Source organism: Mizuhopecten yessoensis, unplaced genomic scaffold (assembly GCF_002113885.1).
Source record: "Mizuhopecten yessoensis strain PY_sf001 unplaced genomic scaffold, ASM211388v2 scaffold716049, whole genome shotgun sequence".
In the NCBI taxonomy this organism is placed as follows: Eukaryota; Metazoa; Mollusca; class Bivalvia; order Pectinida; family Pectinidae; genus Mizuhopecten; species Mizuhopecten yessoensis.
The window spans coordinates 101,288-111,162 of record NW_018479922.1 but is presented as its reverse complement, the minus strand read 5'-3'; positions in this window follow the sequence as shown (position 1 = coordinate 111,162).

The following is a 9,875-nucleotide window of genomic DNA, read 5'->3' as shown; positions in this document are numbered from 1 at the left end:
GAGGGGACGGGACGGGAAAGGGCATGACGGGACGGGACGGGAAAGGACATGACGGGACGGGAAAGGACAGGACGGGGATGACATTGCTAAACATATATATGTGTTTATAAAATAGACGTTTCTCATTTCATGTTTAAGTCGTTCATGGAGCTAACTACGGGTACCATAGCTCACTGCCTTGTAGTATAACTCGGGTCGTACATGGAGCTAACTACGGGTACCATAGCTCAATGTCTTGTTGTATAACTCGAGTCGTACATGGAGCTAACTACGGGTACCATAGCTCAGTGTCTTGTAGTATAACTGGAGTCGTACATGAAGCTAACTACGGGTACCATAGCTCACTGTCTTGTAGTATAACTCGGGTCGTACATGAAGCTAACTACGGGTACCATAGCTCAGTGTCTTTTAGTATAACTGGAGTCATACATGAAGCTAACTACGGGTACCATAGCTCACTGTCTTGTATTATAACTCGGGTCGTACATGGAGCTAACTACGGGTACCATAGCTCAGTGTCTTTTAGTATAACTGGAGTCGTACATGAAGCTAACTACGGGTACCATAGCTCACTGTCTTGTATTATAACTCGGGTCGTACATGAAGCTAACTACGGGTACCATAGCTCATTGTCTTGTAGTATAACTCGGGTCGAACATGAAGCTAACTACGGGTACCATAGCTCAGTGTCTTGTTGTATAACTCGGGTCGTACATGGAGCTAACTACGGATACCATAGCTCACTGCCTTGTAGTATAACTCGGGTCGTACATGGAGCTAACTACGGGTACCATAGCTCAGTGTCATTGTCTTGTAACTCGGGTCGTACATGGATCTCGCTGCGGATATCGTTTCTCTTTGATTTGGTACCGGCGGCTACAACTGTACTTCGTAGAAGAAAGGAATATTGCAAATATTTAGTGAAAATCAAATCAGAAAATTTACTTTTGACATGAAAAAAGCTAATTGCAAGGCTGATTATGAGAAACATGACATTCCGATTTCAAAAAGGTGATACAGTATCGAGAAGCAAGGTACTACACAAGTCTCAGTCTAAAAGCTTGGTTAGATTGAAACACATATTCTAAAATATTGATATTAATCATACTGATTACTACGTATCACTTTTAAGTCAAAGCCACAATTAATGTATGATACAAGATGACCTAACAGCACCAGCTAAGTCAGAAATTCAGGTTCAGGTTTCCAAAAGAGTTATTTAAAAAAAGCTTTACGCATATAAGATGGTTATGTATTACATGTAATAATTAGAGTTGTTTAATTTTCAAATTAATTACACTTTTTAAAATACTGAAGCTCAATTGATGCATGACAAGTCAGTGTATCTTTAAGATCAACGTCACATCGAGAGGTGAAAGGTAAAATAATTACAAAGCTTGTCAGGTACGTTACTACTATACCGCTGAACTTATACCCCCAAGGTCAAGGTCACATAAAACCGTCAAAGACCAAATCTTAACGACGCCTGTCTTACCCTTCCCTAGCACCGAACATTATTTTGATTAGTCCCAATATCGGAGTATTATAGAAATAATCGGCTGACTCAAGGTAAAGGTCACAGCAAGGGGTCAATGCTTGTCAGACCCGTCGCTACTAAAACAAACAACATTATCTAGTTGATCCCGATAGAGGAGAAATTATCAGCACCCACAAGGTAAAGGTCGCGACAACGGATAAAAGGGACATAACTGCATCGCTTGTCTTGACAATGGCTTAGCCGCTGAACGTACTTCATACAGGTCAACCTCATAGCAAGGTTAGGGGTCATATGCCAAAGCATTGCAATGTTCAATGATTCAAAAACCGCAGACTAAACAAATATGTCTATGGACTCGTGGGGTTGGTACACAGCTGGATGGAGACAGACCTAGGTTATTCAAAATTCCTAGGGTCAGTATCACCTATCAGTTACTATGAGCTGGGTGATGTATCTTTTGACCACCAATTTACTGTTTTTATAAGGGACAGATCTGCCTATATCCTTTGCCAAGTCAGGGACATCTGTGTCACTTCTCCACAAAGTTAAGCTTGGGATTTTTGTTGTAGTTTTACACAAGGGTTACAAAAAACACAACAGCAATAATTCTTTTCATCATATTTTATTTATTTAAACAAAACTAGTTATTCAATGTAATAAACATGTTAAAGAAATTCCAAACACAGTAGATAGGATTCTAAAAAAATATTCAAACACACACTAGTATACCACCAAGTAACATAGCAAGCCATTTAACACCAAGTGTGGTTATGTTCTAAGCTAATATAATAAAGAAACATAGCAAGCTATTTTTTTAAAAATCTACTTAAGTCTGCATATGTTTAAGTTTGTTTGAGAGCTGCCTTCTGAAGAGCTGACTGTCGCCATAGACTCCTCCTCCTCCTCCTCCTCCCCTATTTACACAATATATTACAAGTTTGTCAGCTGCCTTCATCCACCATCCTGTTCCTTACCCCTGCATCGTCCCATTGTTGCCCCTACACTTTACCTGCTCCCATTCAAATCCTGACATCACTATTCATCCTCTTCCATCCATACAAATCCTATATTACTATTGGGGCAGACACTTTGAATACTTTTGAATCATTTTTGTATCATATTGTATGAAAATATCAAAATGTAACAAGAAGAAACGATATCACTTCAATATTTCTCAGTAAAACTGAATCATTTTTGAGATGTGGCAGAAGGAGAAAACTTGTTTACTTCGTATATATTTAGTTATAGCCTTTTTAAAGTCTTTTTACTTTTACAGGAATTGTCTCCCTTTGCCAACAATCAATTCATACCAAACCATTAAATTAAAAGAAGTTCTAGAGTGATTTAAATTGTTTGGCAACCCTCGACCAATAAGATCACAGTATACTAACAAATTATAAACAGATTAGGTTCAACTTCACACCTTGCCTTATTCGTTGTATAATTATTGTAGTCAAATAATCATGTTCATCAAAATTAAATGAAATTCAAGCTAGTTATTTTGTTGACACAGGAGGATAGATAGATCACCAAATGTTCCCCTTACGATATTATTTCCCTTCAGAAATTCTGACCTTAAAAAAGTTTTCAATAGAAAATCTTGTCACTCCTTTATTCAAAAGCTAATCTGATGTCAGTTCCTCTCTCCCACTTACACTCATCTCTCCTTCTCGGCCTTACAAAACCTTCCATACAACTGTTATCCCTCCGTCATTCCTATCATCTTCTCTACCATTCCTCTCATCTCCTCCACCATTCTGTTCCTCTCATCCCTTCCTACCTTTCGTTTCATCCCTTTCTACCTTTCATCTCATACTAGACTCCACCTTACAAGTCCTTCAACTCTATTGTCCCATCCTGAATTCTGTCTCCAAAATCCAGGAGTTCAACAAATCTAATATAGTTATTAGGAATAAATAATAATCAAAATCCATGACATAAGAAAGCACTATGAGGTGCTTTGATATCAAGTAAACCCAGTATTATACGTATCTCTACCAGGGCTTAACTAACATGCAAGCTCACTACAGAGTACTACAGCAAATTCAGTCTTAAATCTTACAGAATATACACTTTCCTCTAAGTTAGCTTATCCTAGTTTATAGTCAATGTTCTATCATTTTCCTGAAAAAAAACCCAGATAGACAAAAAAGATTTATACTGAATCCTCAACTAGAATCAAACTTTATAAAACCAATACAACTTTGTCCTAGTAAGATTTGTGCATCTAAATGTAATAAACACACAAATACAGTAAAATAATGATATTGTAAGGACAGTACACACATGTATACATATATAAATACTATACAATAAAGTATGTTACCTGGTGGTATAAAGACGATGTATAAACAATACCATCAAGTCACAGGTTCCCACAGATTTCCTATAACACAACAGTTGTAACCTTTCTTAAGGATCCCTGTCCCACTGCACGCAAAACACTAGAAACTTCCAGTGTAGCTTTTCACCATACATTAACTTCTTCTTAATGTTAACTCAGGGGCAAATAGGCTAGGGTACAAATGTTGTCACAGTAGCACAGGTTATAGATCGGAGGTCCATAGTAAGGAATCTGGTCGGGTCCTGTGGTATTTTAACCCTCTGAACATGTTGGTTTCTGTTGTTTATTTCATCTTGACCATTTTTCATACCAGTTTTGCAAGATATTATTTTCTTTCTAGATATATTGAAGCTTTTGTCCTGCAGGAAAGTGTCGCCCAATGCATATCTACAGATTGTGTCAGTGGGATCGTGTCAGTGGTAGAGGGATCGTGTCAGTGGTAGAGGGATCATAAGGCTAGCAGTGTCAGGCATGTAAAGCAAGCAGCTGCTGAATGTTGACAAAATTCATTTAAGATACAAATTTAATCCCATCAACATTTCAAAAATCAATGAATTCACATGGAAAAATAGCAACAAAAATTATCTCAAGTTTTAAACTTAATTACCATCAAACTGGCAACGTATTTGGCATTACCCAAATACCAAGTCAGCTTCTGGAAAGTATCATGTTCTGTGGGAACCCCTTTCTTAATGGAACCAAAAATCTTGTACAGAATTACATTGAAGTTAATAACTCGGAAATTGTTTGTGTTTGCAATTTCTATAACTGGTTTTGTCACAGAGGCTTGGCTCTACAAAGATAGCTATAGAGCAGTCATTCAGATTCAATGCTGAATTTTCTAAATATGAACCTATTATTTTGAATGTCAGTCAGCAATAACTGTTTCATTTTAATAATGATTTTTTTTTTTTCATAATTACTTATTACAATACAATTACAATGCATTTGAAACTTATTGATGATTTGATTCCTATCAGCTGTCACACTCCCAACTACACAACACAGTCATTGTGTGTGGATGGTACATCTTGGACACCAGGGCCTGTATTCAGGAAACCAATCTCATGCTCAAGCCTGGATTCTGTGTTCAAACCAACTCTCTTGTAACTCTCTTAAATCTTGTCGAACCATCAAAAAGAAATATGTTAACATTAAAAACAGTATTCAGTTTTAAGTCTCTTCATTGTTTTCAAAATCATTGACAAAAAAAAAAAAAAAAAAGAGTTTATAATGGAAAAAAAAAATTCAGTTTGAGCACAAAATCCTTGCTTGGGTATGAGAACAGTTTCATGAATATGGGCCCAGGTAAACTCCTTTTTTACATTTTCTTTTTTGGATGATTATGAAAAATATGAAACATGTAGCAGTTATAAGTCAGTGGTAAACATAAATACCAACAGTTATAAGTCAGTGGTAAACATAGATACCAACAGTTATAAGTCAGTGGTAAACATAGATACCAACAGCTGTTTCACCTCCTACATTCAAATGACATCTCACACAATGAACAAAAAAATGGTAAAAAATTGCCATTTACATTTTGTAATATAAAATCTTTGCCATTTTTACTGTCAAATCTTACATTGAAATTTCTTGACATCAGTTATACTGTACAGATACCATAAGAAAACCGCAGGTAACTAATTATTTTAAAGAAAAGAAGTCCCTTCATATTTTCTTTTTATTTAGAAAAAAAAAGTATCCAAAAGGGACTCCTTACCCATCTGATGCTATGGTTTATGACATATTCCTAGAACTTCCCTCTGCCTATAAGTCTAAAATTAGTTCAGGACTTGAGGAAATATACCCAATGATGAAATAAAGGGGGACATTATTATAGGTTGTGAATTATTAAGCAATCATTTCATAATTAAAATAATTTCTGGATAGTGAAAAACAAATTATAACTCTGCAGAGTAACTTATTCTTCAATGACCAGAACTTGAAACCAAACTACGAAGAAAAGCAATGTAAAAAAAGTAATAATTAAATGAGAATTTTAAATGAAAAAGATTTAAAATTTGAGATACAAAACTACTGAGGTACAACATTGAATAGAGACTAGATATGATGCTAAAGTAAATGATCTCAGGTCTGTGTTTGAAATGTCCAAAAAATGTTTAGCAGGTGATTGGCAAATTGATTCACAACTATAGAATTATAGTAAAACAGGTCATGTGACCTATAAAGGGAGGTAATTGATAAGCTTACCCAGTACTGGGTAATTCAATGGGGAAATGGGGGGAAACTGAAGACATTTGACTCAATATATGTCTAAATAATTGTGGAAGTTAAGTTAATAGCATGCCCTCATATACACACGCTATCTCCTGTAACGGAATCTCCTCAGTCCTTAATATTTCCACGGGTGTCTAAACTAACAAGGATATGTTGTACCTGTCAATAAAACGTTGACACAAACATATATATGTGTACAAAAAATTATCCTACAACTTTTGTCCAAAACCAGGGCATTATTCAATAGGCGGTGTTTTCAGTAAATCTATGAGGAGTCAGTAAGTTAGTTTACATAATATTAATTTGATATTTTTTTTTGTTGATGCAGTTATCTGTTCTTTTAGTAATAAAAAGAAATGGCACCTATTTGTAATTATCAAGGAAGCCAACCCAGAATCCAAAGTTTTACAAATTGCCAGGTCACACCTACACACACACACACACACAAAACAAATAGCTACCAAGATGTAGCTTGTCATTATCAACTCAACTCCGCTGAAGGAGAAAATTACACACACAAAACAAATCGCTATCAAAATGTATTAAGTCATGACTGATCCACTCCCCTGACAGAGGAAATTACACAAAACAAATTGCTACCAAAATGTAGCAGGTTATCACCAATTCCACTCCATTAGTCGGAGGAAATTTCCCTGAGTGATTAACTCATAACACAACACCCTCAGACCACATTCATAAAAATATTATAACAACACACACTCACAATAAAAATAATAATTTGGGGTTCTTATATACTGCTTTAACACAACGTTTGTAGGTCGTCTCAAAGCGGTTCACAAATTATTATCCGTGGTTATAGGGCCTTTGCAACCAGCCAATATCTTTCTCAACTCCCTGGGGAGTATACAGCCGGTGCTGCCATTTCGGGGCTCACAGCTAGTATTTTACAATTCTAGCACTATCCAACCACGTACTCATTTACAGCTGAGTAGACTGGAACAAGCGGAATAAAGTATCTTGCTCAAGGATACCACACAGTGCCATGCCGTGTCTCGAACCCGCAACCCTTCGATCAGGAGCCCGGCAACCTACCACTAGACTACCGCATATGTTTACATCACATTCAAAATATGTTAACAACACACCCTCACAATATGTTAACAACACACCCTCACAACATGTTAACAAAACGCCCTCAAAACACATTCAAAATATGTTTACAAGTCAACACATTCAAAACACATGAAGAACACATGTTTACGCGACATCATACATGCACATAACAAACTACACAACATACAATCTGACATCACATGATGTGTACCCCACCATATCAAACTCACAACATACATGGGCACACATCAAACTCACAACACACACACATACATGGGCACACATCAAACTCACAACACACACATACATGGGCACACATCAAACTCACAACACACACATACATGGGCACACATCAAACTCACAACACACATACATGGGCACACATCAAACCCACAACACACACATACATGGGCACACATCAAACTCACAACACACACATACATGGGCACACATCAAACTCACAACACACACACATACATGGGCACACTACATTCGTGTCCTGTTGGCCACATCGAAAGTGGGTAAATACTAATCAGATTTATTAAAATGATTGGTTATAAATTTATCATCAGTAAAACAAAAATCGAAACTGAGTTTGATAAGTTACAAAATAGCCTTGTGATTTCTCACATACACGCCTCCCTCAGTGTATACGTAGACACACACCTCCCTCAGTGTATACGTAGACACACGCCTCCCTCAGTGTATACGTAGCCACACGCCTCCCTCAGTGTATACGTAGACACACACACACCCCTCCCTCAGTGTATACGTAGACACACGCCTCCCTCAGTGTATACATAGTCACACACCTCCCTCAGTGTATACGTAGACACACGCCTCCCTCAGTGTATACATAGTCACACACCTCCCTCAGTGTATACGTAGACACACGCCTCCCTCAGTGTATACGTAGACACACACACACACCTCCCTCAGTGTATACGTAGACACACACACACACACCTCCCTCAGTGTATACGTAGACACACACCTCCCTCAGTGTATACGTAGACACACACCTCTGATGTGAACATTAACATCTCCTGTTAAATAAGGCTAAACTAGTCTACTAGTTAATATCATAATACTGACCTCTAAAAGGGTTTTATATTTGACCATTAGACAGCTGTGATCACATTAATATAAGCAGGCTCAATAAAGGCATGCTTTCAGCAATGTTTTGTAGGCTCAGTGAAAAAGAAACTACGGTACTATAAAAAGTTTGCTTTAAACCAATTATAAGTACAAAACAGACATTGTTCTCTGCTGTTTACAGGTCTAAGAAACAATTCCTGTGCATTAAGGAAGAAGTTCTTGTGTTTTCTTAGTTTATGGAGATATTGACAAAAAAGAATGCTACATAAACTAACAATGAAAATGAACTCTAGTTTTTAAATTAAACATTAATAATGAGGTGTGACGAAGGACGGACATCATAGTGGAGGTTGATCATGTACACTTCTGTATTTACAAGAGGTGACATAAACAAAGACAGAAGAAAAGTAGAATAAGAGAAAGAGAAAATTTAAATTTGATAGTCATACTCATACTCACTGTATTAATACATCTTCATAACAAATCAATATCTAGTACATCATTTAATTTCATTTCTTTTGCTTAATTAGCTCTTACCTGGTACTATTCCAAGTTTGGAATGACTTTTCCTGTATTTTCTATTCACTTGATAATACTTGCTCTATGTCGTTTGAGCTTGAAGTCTGTTTATCACCCCCACTAGCTGTTCAACATAACCAAAAATGAAAAAAATATCTCAACTTGTCAAGCTCTTTTCCAAACTTGTAAAATTATAAGAAAAGAATTCCCTCTCTTGACTTTTATGAATTTTTAGAAACTACCGTAGATTGGACATTTTTTTTTAAATGACAGAACAGTTTAAAAGACACATTACATTTGTTTTTCCAGGAAAAATGCTGGTAAATCCCTGGATTGTAGCATCATAATAATTACATGAATTCAATCCATTCATTGGTCTATACCAATTGTGACATTTAATTGAAAATCTTGTTCAAACAACCAACACAAAATCAATATTTTAATAAGTTGTCCAAATAAAAGTTTAGGTATATCATAGTCCACTCTGTAAGTCATATTCACTCACAGTTTTATAAACAAGGTTACAGACAAACCAGTGGTACATGTGTCATTATAACATACACAGCCTTTGTCTGTAAACCTGGTAAAACTCCCATTTCCACTGTTCTAACATGAACAGTACCATATCAATAAGTTACTGCTATACCTATACTTTAAACATTGTCAATAATATCTCAATCTTTGTTACAATACCCAATACATAGGAATGGGATCAAAGAACAGAGCCACTGATCAAAGTCAACTTCTTTGTTATCAATGGAAAGTCTAAATTTAGTGATGACTTATATATGTTTCTATATCTCATAAAAGAAAATTAAACTTAAAATGTATCAATACAAGATGGGAAGTGCACTAAAAACAAAAATATTCGTAAAAAACCTAAAACCTAAATAACTATAAAAAAATAAATAGAATCTTAAAATCTTTGTTTTGAATAAAATATATACATACAAATAGTAACATACAAACCGATATTTTAAATATAATAAATCTTAACTAATGTACATGTCCCATCGGATTGATATAAACTTGACACTACCACCTGTATACATTGAATGGACATCTCCTCAATATAAATAAAGATTGATGTTTTCTGAAAAT